Raw genomic sequence first — 18,164 nt, 5'->3', positions numbered from 1 at the left:
GCTTTTCCCTCTCGGGGTGGCGGGCGGTGCTGGAGCCGATCCCAGCTGCACTCGGGCCGAAGGCGGGGTACACCCTGGACAAGTCGCCACCTCATCGCAGATAGACAGACTTTACACTCACATTCACACACTAGGGCTAGTGTTGCCAATATTTTATTGGGATAAAATTGTTACAATATGAATTGTTTTGTGCGTGCTTCTATGAATAAATGAGCTCGCTTGCGGTTTACGTAAACCTAGAAATAATGATTATTTTATTTTTGCCTACTTGTATTTTTTTTTTTAAAGCACTTTGAATTGCCTTGTGTACAAATTGTGCTCTACAAACAAACTTGCCTTACGTCCGCAAACTCAGCATATAGTGGCCACCTGTCTATAGTGGCCGTGTTTGGCTTCCCTTTAGTTTTTCTTGAAACTACCGTCAGGTCTGTTTTCATACAAAAGGCGAACCGGATTATAGGGCGCATTAAAGGGGTCATATATTTTTATTTTTTCTGAATTTAAAACACTTCCTTGTGGTCTACATAACATGTAATGGTGGTTCTTTGGTCAAAATGTTACATAGATTATGTTTTACAGACCATATTCAAGCCAATTTCTGACAGTTGCTTCAGGATGCGTCGTTTTGTGGTCGGTCTTATTTACGTGGCTCACCTTCTATAGCGTCTCCTCCACATCATCTTTGTTGTAGCGGTGTAGCGTGCAAGGACGGGAGTGGAAGAAATGTCAAAAGATTCAGCTAGCTGTTTTAATGACATCCAGACTTTACTTAAATCAACAACAGAGCAGAATCTCCTCATTCGTGGCTCACTAGTGCGACAACAACGCCAGAGATGTGTCCCGTGAAAAAACGTCCGACCGGAACTCTCTAATAACTAGAGTTCCTTGGGGGAATAATGTAAATTCACTATACCGGTATGTTTTAGCGCTTTTATGGTGGGTTTACTGACAGATATAAGTAAGAACTTTACAATACTTTATATTACAAATGGCAACAACGGAGGATCAATGCCCCATAAGAAGATGGAGAAAAAGAAGAAGCTTATCGACTACGTTATCGGCGGACGCATGCAAATTTTCAGGATTTATGCAGATCCTAAATACAGATGAGCAGGTACCAGAAGGTAAGAAAAGTTGCTTTTGCATAATATTGCGAAACAAAACGGCAGATAGTGTTATGTGTTATGTCTTCCCTTATACACACACCATAATAATACTGGTATGTTGAAGCAAATGAAGCGGTGCGGCTTCATCGCTTACCAAAGTCGTACTAAAACATTTTTTATAGATTTTTGTGCGCCGTTTGTAATGTTCTGTATTTTCAATGAAACATATAAAATCTTGGTGTTTTTTACTTGAGTCATATTGCAGTCTACACATATATCTTATGTGTGACTGCCATCTACTAGTCACACTTATCATTTCACCATGTACCAAATAAAATAGCTTTGAGGTCGATAAGCACAACCAAACTTATTCCGTACATTCGGCGCACCGGGTTATAAGGCGCACTGTCGAGTTTTGAGAAAATTAAAGGATTTTAAAAATGTGCCTTATATTCTGAAAAATACGGTACATTCATATATTAGTAAAATGGGAGCACAGAGCAACTACTTCTACCTTAAGCACGACTGATTACATATTTAAAATGAACACAGTTGGTGCAATAAACCACACAAGTTCAAAAGAGATAAACAATTATTGAACTAAATACGCTCATCTCTCTTTCTAACAACGTCCTTTATGGTTCTTTTAGTGGAGCAAATACTATCTCTATCATCCCACCGGCAGTGGTTGTCTGTCGCCATAAAGGTCTGCAAGTCTGACAAATGGATTCTACTGCAGCCGCCTACCTGCCTGAATGGTGCATGGGGGAATCATGATGGAATGCCGCAAGGCAGGTCTGTGCTTAGTCAAAATGCCACAGCTGCAACACACACACACACACACACACACACACACACACACACACACACACACACACACACACACACACACACACACACACACACACACACACACACACACACACACACACACACACACACACACACACACATGGATCATAACCGTGTCACAGTGTGTGTTTGAAGGCTGACAAAATACTATTGACCTCAAAACATTGGCCACACAGGTAAAGTGGAGGAGGGTGACGTCTAAGCTGTATTTGTCAGGGTTGGAGGTCTATGCTCTGCCTCATGCAAATAAGCCACAGATATATAAGTCCTGAAATTAGTTATTTATACAGAAACATTTTGTAAATGTTTATTTACATACCTTAATTGTTTCCAAACGGTGTCTTTAACACGGCTGATCAAACAAAACAGAAGTCATCATCATGGACCACTAGCTGCGGAAGCGAGCTTTCCAATCAGCTAAACAGACTCACTAAGTCCAACGAATTTACGAAACTGAAACAATACAAAGAGAATGCCATTGTAAGTATTAATAAAACTAACACAGACACTCGTAAACGTGTTAGCATATCAGTCAGTGCTAACAACGCTGGCCAGCTTCATTACATTACCATAGCATGTGCAAATATACATGACAACATTCCTACAAACATCACACATGGACGGTTTAGTAAGTAAAACAATGATTTAGTTATATTGGAAAACGTACAAACGTTGCTTGAAGTGATGAATGAAGAATCCATACGAGTAGAAATGGTATGGACGGCTATAAGACCGAACGACAATTGTACTCCCGGTTCATAACTCAGTCTAAACAGAAGGGCTATGCAGCACCTGCAGTGAGCGAACTCGTCCAACAGATGGCGCCATAGTACAAACAATAATACCTATTTAGTCTGCTTGTTTTTTTTTTACTATTTACAATATGTCGGCCATCAGCGAAGAAAAATCCATAAATTAGCTGCAGGGTGTGTTTGTTAGACTAAAAATATAAACACAAAATAAACATTACAAAAGTATAAAGTCTATTGTCTATTTAAATTAATGTCCATTGTGAATTTTACATAAATATAATAAAAGGTTTAGTGTTAATACATTTACAACATAAACTAAAGATGTTTACACACGGAGAAATTAAACATCCACATCAAACATTGCATACACACAGTGTATGTGACTCATCACAATTAGACTTATGGTGTAGCATTATTGTCCTAAACAGTCAAATTTAGCGCTAAATGCTTTTTGATTACAAGAGTTACTCTCAGACAAAAACAACATGACCATGATACTAAAGACATCACGAAGTCAGCAATTTTAACACAAAACAAACTAAATACCTTGATGCACAATATCTACTTACAAAGATTTGACCAAGTTTTGTGATAAAGCTAATACCGTTGTTGCTGCTTGTCTTGGAACAACAGCGTGTCCGTCGCTTAAAAGGACCGGCTGGAAACAATGACTCGAGCAGTGGCTCGGGGTAGAACATTCCTAATTTGTTGTCCAGTCGCTGTTAAAAGTCAGATTTTCGCTAATTATTTAGATTTTTTTTCAGATCGATAGTGCATCTTCTTCTACTCCCACTTTTGCTACTTCAAGTGACACATATGCCTCCCTGTTGCCACCTGTGGGGTTGCTGGGGTACTGCATACATGAGACACCCTAGTTTGAATGGTTTCATCAAGCTTATTTGGACAATGTTTGGCGGGCTCGATATGGAGTTGAATAGACCTGCTCTACAGCAATGACTGCACCTCAGGGTACCCTTCTGTGAAACTCCACTGTCATCGTTCTCATACAGGATGGCGACAAGTCTGCCTACAGACAGTAGGAGGAACAGGTGGCTTTCTGGTGCAGTCAGAACCATCTAGAGCTGAACCTGCTCAAGACTGTGGAGATGACAGTGGACAGGTGCCTTCCACCCCATTCTGAACAGCACATGTACAGCTTAAGTTGTTCAACAGTCCGGGGTCTCCGTTGTGGTATTTTAGGCTTCATAATGCGCCACACATTTTCAAGGTCTGGACTACAGGCAGGCCAGTCTAGTACCCGCACTCTTTTACTATGAAGCCACGCTGTTGTAACACGTGGCTTGGCATTGTCTTGCTGAAATAAGCAGGGGCATCCATGATAACGTTGTTTGGATGGCAACATATGTTGCTCCAAAACCTGTATGTACCTTTCAGCATTAATGGTGCCTTCACAGATGTGTAAGTTACCCATGCCTTGGGCACTAATACACCCCCATACCATCACAGATGCTGGCTTTTGAACTTTGCGCCTATAACAATCCTGATGGTTCTTTTCCTCTTTGTTCTGGAGGACATGACGTCCACAGTTTCCAAAAACAATTTGAAATGTCGACTAGTCAGACCACAGAACACTTTGCATCAGTCCATCTTAAATGAGTTCGGGACCAGCAAAGCCGGCGGCATTTCTGGGTGTTGTTGATAAATGGCTTTCGCTTTGCATAGTAGTTTTAACTTGCACTTACGGATGTAGCGAACAACTGTAGTTACTGACAGTGTTTTTTTGAAGTGTTCCTGAGCCCATGTGGTGATATCCTTTACACACTGATGTCGCTTTTTGATGCAGTACTGCCTGAGGGATCAAAGGTCATGGCCATTCAATGTTAGTTTTCAGCCTTGCTGCTTACGTGCAGTGATTTCTCCAGATTCTCTGAACCTTTTTGATGACATTACGGACCGTAAATGGTGAAATCCTTAAATTCCTTGCCATAGCTGGTTGAGAAATGTTGTTCTTAAACAATTTGCTCACGCATTTGTTCACAAAGTGGTGACCCTCGCCCTATTCTTGTACATATTACATATTCCTCCCCATTCTGAACAGCACAGTGTCGACAGTGGACACGTTCAGGTTCATGGGATCCACAGTCTCACGGGACCTGAAGTGAACCTCCCACATAGACACGATTAGAAAAAAGGCATGGAAGAGGTTGCGTACTTCCAGCGTCAGCTCAGGAAGTTTTAACCTGCCCCAGGAACTGCTGATCATGTTCGACACCTCCATCATTCAGCCTGCCCTGTGCACCTCCATCACTGTCAGGCTTGGATCTTCAGCTGAGCTGGACAAACACAGACTGCTACAATTAAGACTGCAGAAAAGGTCATCGTTGTCAACTTCCCCCCCATCCAGGACTCATACCGGTCCATGGTCAGGAAACGGGCAGGTAGCATCACTGCAGACCCCTCACCCCTGGTCGTAAACTGTTCAGACTCCTCTCCTCCGGCAGGCGTTACAACTCACTGCACGCCAAAACAACGTGTCATAAGAACAGGTTCTTCCCTCAAGCTATCAATCTGATGAACGCTGTGAAATAGCTCTGGAACTAATCTGTCACTGGGTATATACTAACTCATGTTCAGGTCATAATCTCCTTGCTTTTTGCTCCACTCCCCACTGCACTATTATTTATTAGCCTTGAACATATTAGTTATATGAGCACTTGTCTTACATTTTTAGTTATTTGTTAATATTTATTGTTTACAGTGAGCAACAAGAGCACAGTCTACCAAGTCAAATTCCTTGTGTGATAAACATACTTGGCCATTTGGATTTGACATAGACAGGCTCCTGATTAGAATTAGCAATTTAACATGGCTATTTCAACTTTTCCAAAATAGGATAATAGAAAACTACAACTAAGATGCATGTTACAAATCAAACGGCTGGTGTATAATAAGTACAATACTTTGTAGGGCACAACAAAAACCTAGGTTGAGCTTAAAAGTGAACTGCACTACAATCATTATGAGAGACAAGAAGACATATGTCTTTTTTTGGGGGGGATTTTAAAAATCATTAAAAAAACGCTTGGAAGATGCAGCAAATGGCAGTAACTGTTGTAGCCCTCAAAGATCTCTAAGAAAACTTCAAAACCCTCTAACAACGTTTTATATACACACTGCGCACACACACATATGTGTATATATATATATATATATATATATATATATATATATATATATATATGTATATGTAGTAACAGACACTGTCATAACAATATATCATATGTACAATATACACACTGCAAGTACATATATAATGTAGTAACAGAAACCTTCATAACAATATGTAATATGGAATGGATTATACTTGTATGGCGCTTTTTTACCTTCAAGGTACTCAAAGCGCTTTGACACTATGTCCACATTAAACCATACTTGCCAACCTTGAGACCTCCGATTTCGGGAGGTGGGGGGGGGTGGTCGGGAGTGGGGCGTGGTTGGGGGCGGGGGCGTGGTTAAGAGGGGAGGAGTATATTTACATCTAGAATTCACCAAGTGTCAAGTATTTCTTATATATATATATATATATATATACATATATATATATATATATATATATATATGAAATACTTGACTTTCAGTGAATTCTAGCTATACATATATATATATATATATATATATATATATATATATATATATATATATGTATATATATATGTATATATATATATATATATATATATATATATATATATATATATATATATATATATATATATATATATATATATATATATATATATATATATATATAAATAAAAGAAATACTTGAATTTCAGTGTTCATTTATTTACACATATACACACACATAACCTCCTCTCTGAGCTGCCGCCTTACCGTGGTAGAGTAGTTTGCGTGTCCCAATGATCCTAGGACCTATGTTGTCCAAGGGCTTTCATCCCCCCTGGTAGGGTCTCCCAAGACAAACAGGTCCTAGGTGAGGGATCAGACAAAGAGCAGCTCGAAGACTTCTATGGGAATGAAACAACAAGGATTCAGATTTCCCTCGCCCGGACGCGGGTCACCGGGGCCCCCCTCTGGAGCCAGGCCCGGAGTTGGGGCACGATGGCGAGCGCCTGGTGGCCGGGCCTGTCCCCATGGGACCCGGCCGGGCACAGCCCGAAGAGGCAACATGGGTCCCCCCTCCAATGGGCTCACCACTCATGGGAGGGGCCATATAGGTCGGGTGCAGTGTGAGCTGGGAGGCAGCCGAAGGCAGGGCACTTGGCGGTCCGATCCTCGGCTACATAAGCTAGCTCTTGGGACGTGGAACGTCAACTCGCTGGGGGGAAGGAGCCTGAGCTAGTGCGCGAGGTAGAGACGTTCCGGCTGGATATAGTCAGACTCACCTCGACGCGCAGCAAGGGCTCTGGAACCAGTTCTCTCGAGAGGGGCTGGACTCTCTTCCACACTGGCGTTGTTACGCAGTGAGAGGCGACGAGCTGGGGTAGCAATTCTTGTTGCCCCCCGGCTCAAAGCCTGCACGTTGGAGTTCAACCCGGTGGACGAGAGGGTAGCCTCCCTCCGCCTTCGGGTGGGGGGACGGGTCCTGACTGTTGTTTGTGCTTACGCACCAAACAGCAGTTCAGAGTACCCACCCTTTTTGGATGCACTCGAGGGAGTACTGGAAAGTGCTCCCCGGGTGATTCCCTTGTCCTACTGGGTGACTTCAACGCTCATGTTGGCAGCGACAGTGAAACCTGGAGAGGCGTGATTGGGAAGAATGGCCGCCCGGATCTGAACCCGAGTGGTGTTTTGTTATTGGACTTTTGTGCCCGTCACAGATTGTCCAAAACAAACACCATGTTCAAGCATAAGGGTGTCCATATGTGCACTTGGCACCAGGACACCCTAGGCCGCAGTTCCATGATCAACTTTGTAGTTGTGTCATCGGATTTTCGGCCTCATGTTTTGGACACTCGGGTGAAGAGAGGGGCGGAGCTTTCTACCGATCACCACCTGGTGGTGAGTTGGCTGCGATGGTGGGGGACGATGCCGGACAGACCTGGCAGGCCCAAACGCATTGTGAGGGTCTGCTGGGAACGTCTGGCAGAGTCTCCTGTCAGAGAGAGTTTCAATTCCCACCTCCGGAAGAACTTTGAACATGTCACAAGGGAGGTGCTGGACATTGAGTCCGAATGGACCATGTTCCGCGCCTCTATTGTCGAGGCGGCTGATTGGAGCTGTGGCCGCAAGGTGGTTGGTGCCTGTCGTGGCGGTAATCCTAGAACCCGTTGGTGGACACCGGCGGTGAGGGATGCCGTCAAGCTGAAGAAGGAGTCCTATCGGGTTCTTTTGGCTCATAGTACTCCGGAGGCAGCGGACAGGTACCGACAGGCCAAGCGGTGTGCGGCTTCAGCGGTCGCGGAGGCAAAAACTCGGACATGGGAGGAGTTCGGCGAGGCCATGGAAAACGACTTCCGGACGGCTTCGAAGCGATTCTGGACCACCATCCATCGCCTCAGGAAGGGGAAGCAGTGCACTGTCAACACCGTGTATGGTGCTGATGGTGTTCTGCTGACCTCGACTGCGGATGTTGTGGATCGGGAATACTTCGAAGACCTCCTCAACCCCACCGACACGTCTTCCTATGAGGAAGCAGTGCCTGGGGAATCTGTGGTGGGCTCTTCTATTTCTGGGGCTGAGGTTGTTGAGGTAGTTAAAAAGCTCCTCGGTGGCAAGGCCCCGGGGGTGGATGAGATCCGCCCGGAGTTCCTTAGGGCTCTGGATGCTGTGGGGCTGTCTTGGTTGACAAGACTCTGCAGCATCGCGTGGACATCGGGGGCGGTACCTCTGGATTGGCAGACCGGGGTGGTGGTTCCTCTCTTTAAGAAGGGGAACCGGAGGGTGTGTTCCAACTATCGTGGGATCACACTCCTCAACCTTCCCGGTAAGGTCTATTCAGGAGTACTGGAGAGGAGGCTACGCCGGATAGTCAAACCTCGGATTCAGGAGTGTGGTTTTCGTCCTGGTCGTGGAACTGTGGACCAGCTCTATACTCTCGGCAGGGTCCTTGAGGGTGCATGAGAGTTTGCCCAACCAGTCTACATGTGCTTTGTGGACTTGGAGAAGGCATTTGACCATGTCCCTCGGGAGGTCCTGTTGGGAGTGCTCAGAGAGTATGGGGTATCGGACTGTTTGATTGTGGCTGTCCGCTCCCTGTACGATCAGTGTCAGAGCTTGGTCCGCATTGCCGGACACGTTTCCAGTTAGGGTTGGACTCCGCCAAGGCTGCCCTTTGTCACCGATTCTGTTCATAACTTTTATGGACAGAATTTCTAGGCGCAGTCAAGGCGTTGAGGGGATCCGGTTTGGTGGCTGCAGGATTAGGTCTCTGCTTTTTGCAGATGATGTGGTCCTGATGGCTTCATCTGGCCAGGATCTTCAGCTCTCACTTGATCGGTTCGCAGCCGAGTGTGAAGCGACTGGGATGAGAATCAGCACCTCCAAGTCCGAATCCATGGTTCTCGCCCGGAAAAGGGTGGAATGCCATCTCCGGGTTGGGGAGGAGACCCTGCCCCAAGTGGAGGAGTTCAAGTACCTAGGAGTCTTGTTCACGAGTGAGGGGAAAGTGGATCGTGAGATCGACAGGCGGATCGGTGCGGCATCTTCAGTAATGCGGACGCTGTATCGATCCGTTGTGGTGAAGGAGCTGAGCCGGAAGGCAAAGCTCTCAATTTACCGGTCGATCTACGTTCCCATCCTCACCTATGGTCATGAGCTTTGGGTTATGACCAAAAGGACAAGATCATGGGTACAGGCGGCCGAAATGAATTTCCTTCGCCGGGTGGCGGTGCTCTCCCTTAGAGATAGGGTGAGAAGCTCTGCCATGCGGGGGGAGCTCAAAGTAAAGCCACTGCTCCTCCACATCGAGAGGAGCCAGATGAGGTGGTTCGGGCATCTGGTTAGGATGCCCGAACGCCTCCCTCGGGAGGTGTTTAGGGCACGTCCAACCGGTAGGAGGCCACGGGGAAGACCCAGGACACGTTGGGAAGACTATGTCTCCCGGCTGGCCTGGGAATGCCTCGGGATCCCCCGGGAGGAGCTGGACGAAGTGGCTTGGGAGAGGAAAGTCCGGGCTTCCCTGCTTAGGCTGCTGCCCCCGCGACCCGACCTCGGATAAGCGGAAGAAGATGGATGGATGGATGGCACACACATAACACTCATCAACTCATTGTTGAGTTAAGGGTTGAATTGTCCATCCTTGTTCTATTCTCTGTCACTATTTTTCTAACCTTGCTGAACACCCTCTCTGATGATGCATTGCTGTGTGGCACGCACAAAAGAGCTTTCATCAAATGCGCTAGAGTCTGGAATCTTCCATCTCTCCCTAGCATGGCCCAAAACCGGTCAATCTTTGCTTCCTGAGGAAGATCTTCACTGCCAAGCACTTGGTAGTCCACTACTTCTTCCCGGAGGCTATCCAGGTCCAATCGCAGCTGCGGCTTGGAACTTACAAGCGTATTTCTTCATCTTACTCGTCGTCGGCGTCGCCACTGCTGTATCTTCCTCGTTCTTCTGCTTCGTCTCCTTGTTGTGTGCGCAGTTGTGCACTGCACTCTCTAAAAGCCGTAGATGTTATTGTCATATATGCATGTACAGTAGATTGTGATGATACCGGGTAGAAGGAGACGGCACTGAGGCTGGGAGAGTGTTTAGCCTGGGGCGTATTTATTCAAAAGGAAAAAAAAAATATATATATATATATATATATATATATATTTATTTATATATACATACACTGTGTATATATATATATATATATATATATATATATATATATATATATATGTATATATATATATATATATATATATATATATATATATATATATATATATATATATATATATATTATTTATATAATATATTGTATTGTATAACATATTATATGATATTATATTATATATTATATATCAATATATGTATATATTAGATGTGTATGTAACCAAACAGGAAATGGGTGTCAGACTATGTGTAGAATTTAACTTGAGGGTTTTACCGTAAGTGTTGGAGGTGCGTGTTGAGAGGAGCGGTGCTGTCAGACAAGGGCAAGGCAGGCAGGGCTTGTCGAGGGGCGGAAGCGTGGTTGGGAGGCAGGAGCGAGTCGTCGTGGTCCGGGGGCGAGCGAGGAGTCGAGAACCAGGAAGCACGAGGAAGACAGGGAAGATCCAAAAGCACACGACACACAGCGCGACTCGGGGACGCACACAGGGAGGGTACGATGTACAGATTGCTACGTTCTGGCAAAAGATCTCTGGTGGCGGTTGTTTAAGTAGTCGTCCCTCTCATCGGGTGTGTTGATTGAAGATGGAACGTAGCAGCTTGAGTGACGCGTGCGCAATCGCGCTTTGAGGTGCGCTCAGCGCGGCTCCCAGATGATTGCGCACTGGTGTGCGTCTGGGCCGTGACATAGATGGCAGTATTGCCCTGTTTAAGAGTGTCACAACATTGCTGTTTACGGCAGACGAACTGCTTTACGGTAGATGAAAACGTGACTGCTGTCGTTGTGTGTTGTTACCGCGCTGGAAGGACGTTAATGAAACTGCCTAACAATAAACCCACATAAGAAACCAAGAACTCGCCCTCGATCATTCTACAGTTAAAACGTGATTGGGCAGGCACGCTGTTTATATTGGGGGAAAGCGGACGTGAAAACAGGTCAGGTCCGCATGGAGCTGGAGGGGGCGTGGCCTCCAGCTCGGCCTGAATTTCGGGAGATTTTAGGGAGAAAATTTGTTTTCGGGAGAGGCGCTGAAATTCGGGAGTCTCCCGGAAAATCCGGGAGGGTTGGCAAGTATGCATTAAACCAATCATTCACACACTGATATGTACAATATACATATTGCTAGTATACATATAATGTAGTAACAGACACCTTCATAACAATATGTAATCTGTACAATATACACACTGCAAGTATATATATAATGTAGTAACAAACACCTTCATAACAATATATAATGTTTTATATACAAACCCCGTTTCCATATGAGTTGGGAAATTGTGTTAGATGTAAATATAAACGGAATACAATGATTTGCAAATCATTTTCAACAGATATTCAGTTGAATATGCTACAAAGACAACATATTTGATGTTCAAACTGATAAACATTTTTTTTTTGCAAATAATCATTAACTTTAGAATTTGATGCCAGCAACACGTGACAAAGAAGTTGGGAAAGGTGGCAATAAATACTGATAAAGTTGAGGAATGCTCACCAAACACTTATTTGGAACATCCCACAGGTGAACAGGCAAATTGGGAACAGGTGGGTGCCATGATTGGGTATAAAAGTAGATTCCATGAAATGCTCAGTCATTCACAAACAAGGATGGGACGAGGGTCACCACTTTGTCAACAAATGCGTGAGCAAATTGTTGAACAGTTTAAGAAACACCTTTCGCAACCAGCTATTCAGGGAATTTAGGGATTTCACCATCTACGGTCCGTAATATCATCAAAGGGTTCAGAGAATCTGGAGAAATCACTGCACGTAAGCAGCTAAGCCTGTGATCTTTGATCCCTCAGGCTGTACTGCATCAACAAGCGACATCAGTGTGTAAAGGATATCACCACATGGGCTCAGGAACACTTCAGAAACCCACTGTCAGTAACTACAGTTGGTCACTACATCTGTAAGTGCAAGTTAAAACTCTCCTATGCAAGGCGAAAACCGTTTATCAACAACACCCAGAAACGCCGTCGGCTTCACTGGGCCTGAGCTCATCTAAGATGGACTGATGCAAAGTGGAAAAGTGTTCTGTGATCTGGCGAGTCCATATTTCAAATTGTTTTTGGAAACTGTGGACGTCGTGTCCTCAGGACCAAAGAAGAAAAGAACCATCCGGATTGTTATAGGCGCAAAGTTGAAAAGCCAGCATCTGTGATGGTATGGGGGTGTATTAGTGCCTAAGACATGGGTAACTTACACACCTGTGAAGGCGCCATTAATGCTGAAAGGTACATACAGGTTTTGGAGCAACATATGTTGCCATCCAAGCAACGTTACCAAGGACGCCCCTGCTTATTTCAGCAAGAAAATGCCAAGCCACGTGTTACATGAACGTGGCTTCATAGTAAAAGAGTGCGGGTACTAGACTGGCCTGCCTGTAGTCCAGACCTGTCTCCCATTGAAAATGTGTGGTGCATTATGAAGCCTAAAATACCACAACGGAGACCCCCGGACTGTTGAACAACTGAAGCTGTACATCAAGCAAGAATGGGAAAGAATTCCATCTGAGAAGCTTAAAAAATGTTTACTGAGTGTTGTTAAAAAGAAAGGCCATGTAACACAGTGGTGAACATTCCCTTTCCCAACTACTTTGGCACGTGTTGCAAACGGGGTTTGTATACACACACCAGTGTTTCCCCCAGAAAATGTGTTAGTTAAGGTGGTGACTCTCCAGGGAGAGGGGACCGGAGAAGGGAGTTGGTAGGTGTAAAGATCGGTGTAACTCGGCCTGTCGCCATCACGTCCCCACCTCATCGCTGCCACCACAACCTGGGTGGGCAATAGACTACAGACTGTGGTGAAGTAGGCCGGCTTCATCGCGTGAAGAAGCCTACAACTTTTGGTTGTGTTTTCCGCTCCATTTGCTGAATGGCAATATACGATATATATCTCAATATTTTTTCTGTAAAGTAAAAAACAAAACAGTCCTAGTTACCTGAGATTCTAAAATAATGACTTACAATGTCAAATTCATGACTTACTGTAAGTAAGCGTTTGCAATAAGTGTTTGAAAAAAAGAGTTACAAGTGGGGCCACATGCTGACATATGCTCAACTCATCATGCTTAATTTATTACAGCATTTGGGAAGCCTGTAGTTTATTTGTATTATGTAAATGTTATATTTTTATCAACATGTGATAGCAGGGAGCCTGCCATTCAAAACTAGGCTGCTACATTACTACTGATTAATGTAACTATAGCTGAAAAAACAGTACAATAGCAATAGGAGAGACTATTCATCCCTGAACACCATGGATTTCATGTAGGCTTTATGATGCAGTTACATTATTATATCAACTATCAGAGACAGCTTCAGGAAACTCTTCTTTTAACATAATGTCCTTTTTTGCTGCTTCAACACAGTTCAATAAACACAGAAAAAGGTCAAGTGAAATAACTTAGTTGTTAACTGTAGGTCAATAATGCTTGTCTTTCTCTCAGACAGACAGGGCTTTTCTATCCTTTTAATGTGGGGCGCACACACACGCACACACACCGCACAGTGAGCTAACGTTACGCTAAAAGCTAATTAGCCTTCACCTCAAGAACTGCGAGCAAGCTGAGCTGCCGCTTATGTTTCTAGAACGTCAACGGGCTCATAGTGATGTTACTAGTAGTTGACTTGGAAGTATTTATTATAATTTGGGGAGAGTCCGCTGCCTTATGCTTACCTTTCTGCTCACTCCAACGAAGGAGTACTGACTCCATGCGCTCTGAATACGCACTGCTGATTGGCTGTTACCGCTCTGCGTGTAACCAATCAGATGGATCTGTGAGTGGGACAATGCTGGGTGCTGCAGAGATGTACTGACTGAGGCAGAGGCAGAACTAAGCTGAGCAGCTTGTTAAGACTTTAGTTTCGGCGGTGGCTCTTTGTTGTTAATGCTGCCGCCTTAACAACAAAGCGCTGCGGGAAACCCTGCCCACTATATACACGTATAAACAAATAAGATTTTATTTTTTAAATCTATTAACATTCATTAACACATGAACACACACAGAAGTATCGACAATTAGTATCGTTGAGTACCGGGATCGATTCAAATGTGAAAGGTACCCTTCCCATTATATGCAAGAACTTTGAGTCTGTTTTCTATGTGTGTTGCCTTTGAAAGACAAGTGGAGGCAGTGGAGGGAACTCAACATGCTCGCACACTTCATCTCCACAGACCAACAAGGGCTGACGTCTCCAGTTTGAGAGGAGTTGCAGCTGCTGCTCACTAATTACAAATATTGGTGCATGCACCTCACATTGCCGATGCAGAGCATTCGCAACATGACTCAGGTTCCAAAGACAGCCTTCGTGTATGTGAATAAAAACTGTTACCTTCAAAGAAAACAAAACAAAATGAGGAAGCATATATTAACAGGTCTTGTTAAAGAGTCTGGGGGAGAGGAAGAGAAAAGACAAAATCCCCGGGAAGGGTGTTGCTAAAAATAGAACATGAAGTGGATGGAAGGGAAGGGAGCGGGAGGAGCTGTACAGTACCTGTGGGCTTGGAGGCAGCCTCGTTAGCGGTGAGCAATGTAGACACAGACGGGGCGAGGAGGGAGAGAGAGACACAAAGATGGAGGGATGAGAGAGACGCATGAATACACAGACTCAAGATGAAAGGAGTGAGAATTATGCTGAGTGATACCAAACATGAGCACCATATCCAGTCTAAAAGAAATATATCAAATATGTACTATTGGTCAAGCTAAAGAATCTGTTAAAAACAGCTGTCTTCACTTGGCCAACAATGACGGACAAACAAACGATGGAAAAGTCCTTAAATCTGCTTTTTCCTCATAAAGCGACGCCCTCAGATTTATACGTTTTAGCTGCAAGGCGGCATCTTGAACATCAAAAACGAGTCCACTTGCACTTTTATTAGCCGCATGGTCTGTTTCGAGTGTGGGCGGAAACCCTGGAAAATATGACTCTGATGAACTCTATTGGAAATTCTAGCCGTATTTTTTTTATACGTCACCGTTTTATGACTTTGTGAAAGTCTCTTTTGCACCACAATTATAAGTGCAACATTATCTGTTTGATGTTGACAGCAAAATGTATCCCTTAATGAGCACAAAACGTGACAAAAATCTCTATTCACCTTCTGCTGGCTCCACGTTAGGTAGAGGGTCTTGAAGTAGCAGGTTTTCACGAAGTCATGAAGGGAAAAACCTGAATGAGCCCGCCATTCACCACTTCACAAGAGAGTTCTGTAAAAAAAAAAAAAGAAGCAGGCTTTGCTAAACATCTGAAAAAAAGTTCGGACAACTACTGTAAATTTTGGACTATATACTTTTTTTCCTACACTTTGTCCCTTGCGGCCTATAAAATGGTACGAGTAATTCATGTATTTTTCTTCGCTGACAGCAATAACACAAATAAGAAAAAAATAAAATAAATAAAAATACACTGAAAAGGTGTATTATATGTACTATGGCACCATCTTTAGGACGAGTTGGCTCACTGCAGGTGCTGCAGTGTCCTTCCATTTAGTGCTTCAACAAGAAGTATAAGTGCTGTTCAGTCTTCTAGTCATCCATAGCGTTTCTACTTGTATGCATTCTTTATTTTTCACTCTAGGCAAAGTTTGTAAGTTTTACAATATAACTTAAACTGTTTACACTTACTAAACCGTCCCATGTGTGATGTATGTAGGAGTATTTTCATGAATATTTGTACATACTATCTATCGTATTGTAATGAAGCTTACGTCGTTATCATTAACTAATATACTAACACACTTACGAGTGTGTTAGTATATTAGTTAGTGTGGGCAGCACGGTGGAAGAGGGGTTAGTGCGTCTGCCTCACAATACAAAGTTGCTGAGTAGTCTGGGGTTCAATCCCAGGCTCCGGATCTTTCTGTGTGGAGTTTGCATGTTCTCCCCGTGACTGCGTGGGTTCCTTCCGGGTACTCCGGCTTCCTCCCACCTCCAAAGACATGCACCTGGGGATAAGTTGATTGGCAACACTAAATTGGCCCTAGTGTGTGAATGTGAGTGTGAATGTTGTCTGTCTATCAGTGTTGGCCCTGCGATGAGGTGGCGACTTGTCCAGGGTGTACCCCGCCTTCCGCCCGATTGTAGCTGAGATAGGCTCCAGCGCCCCCCGCGACCCCGAAGGGAATAAGCGGTAGAAAATGGATGGATGGATGGACTTACGAGTGTCTGTGTTAGTATTATTAACTTACAACGGCATTCTTTTTGTATTGTTTCAGTTTCACACGTGGAGTTATTGAGTCTGTTTAGCTGATTGTAAGGCTAGCTTCCGCAGCTAGTGGGTCCATGACGATGTCTTCTGTTTTGTTTGATCAGCCGTTTCACTGCCGTGTTACAGACACTGTTTGGTAACAATTAAGGTATCTTTCTGGGTAAATAACACATTTTTCTAACATTTATATATCTGCAGCTTATAGTCCGGTGCGGCTAATATGTGGAAAAATATTTTTTCCTTAAAATTTTATGGGTGCGTCTTATATACTGGTGCGCTCTATAGTCCGAAAAATACGGTATCTGTCCATCAGCGATAGAAGTGGCAGCTGCAATTATATTTTTCTTCAGCAAATAGCATGATGTTGATGATAACATGTGAAATGTGTAATGTGAGCACTTTAGCTCACAAAGCTATGCTAGCGTTGCAAACGCTTGTGTCCTCGCCCACAATTTTATGTTGCGTTTCTGTATCGCTAAGTGCGATAGGGCTTCATGATACGATATGTATCACGATTTTTGAGTCACGATAAAATAAAGTGTTGTGATACATTGTGATATTCTACATAGTTCACTGATACCTTTAAAATGCAGCTAAAACACAGGTTCTTTATAGTACAATTATACACAAGATGACAGTAATAATTCAATTAAGTAAAAATACAATGTAATTCAAATGATCGATTTCTATTGATACAATCGTACAGGAAGTGGATCAAGTTTCTTGCCACTTAGGCGTGAAGAATGTCCTTCACTTTGTCAACTCCTTGTACTGTCTTACTCCCTACTAACCCCGCACAGACGAGGTAGCAGTAACGCAACACTTTGCGGAGCAGAGGTGCTGAAGACCTCCTTGACTTACAATTGGTCCAAAATATGATTAAGGACAAAAATAAATAGATCGACCGAAAAATATCGCAATCAAGGCATGAGAAATCATTATTACAGTGGAACCTTGAATTATGAACCCCTCTTTGTACAAACGTTTTCATTTACAAACCACAAACCGAATAAAAATAGGCTCTGTTGTACGAACCTTGTCTCTGTATATGAACGTTTCCTCCATTGTGTGCCTTGCAGCGCAGCCATTTTGTGCCCGGCAGCACAGTCATTGTGGAGGGGCTGATAGAGCTCTGTGCTCAGTGCTACATTGTGTGGTTTTTAAGTGTTTTGTTAATAATTTTTCACAGGATTTTACCAGTTTTGCTAGCTCAATATGAGTCCCAAGAAAGCAATGGACGAGTGATGTGTGGGTCATTCTGAAAGTATCCACAGCGTTGTCAACAAAACCTCCTCCCTCTCCCTTATGCTGCAAACCAAAAACATGCAACCAACAAGGGAAAGTGGATTTCATAGTTTTATTCTTAATCAACCTGGCTGTTTAAGTCTTGTCATTTCAAATGAATGTGAATGGGCTAAAGACACAGTGCGTGTCAGCGGGGAAGCTGGACATAAAGACGACAGTTCAGCTTGTTGTTGTTATAAATAAATGA

At 43.7% G+C, this 18,164-nt stretch overlaps 1 protein-coding gene across 2 annotated transcripts in view; it reads right to left on the bottom strand.

The window, feature by feature from the left end:
* The window catches only part of mid2 (midline 2), a 367,099-nt gene that overhangs the window by 268,305 nt on the left and 80,630 nt on the right, over positions 1-18,164 (bottom strand). For both annotated transcript variants that reach the window (XM_061930298.2, XM_061930300.1), the window contains exon 2: positions 15,564-15,672. The gene's annotated coding sequence lies outside the window, so the exon portion shown is untranslated. The remainder of the gene's footprint in view (positions 1-15,563; positions 15,673-18,164) is intronic.

This window comes from Nerophis lumbriciformis, linkage group LG36 (genome assembly GCF_033978685.3).
Source record: "Nerophis lumbriciformis linkage group LG36, RoL_Nlum_v2.1, whole genome shotgun sequence".
NCBI lineage: Eukaryota > Metazoa > Chordata > Actinopteri > Syngnathiformes > Syngnathidae > Nerophis > Nerophis lumbriciformis.
Note: the sequence above shows the minus strand (reverse complement) of the source record. Positions and strands in the feature narration are given on the sequence as shown.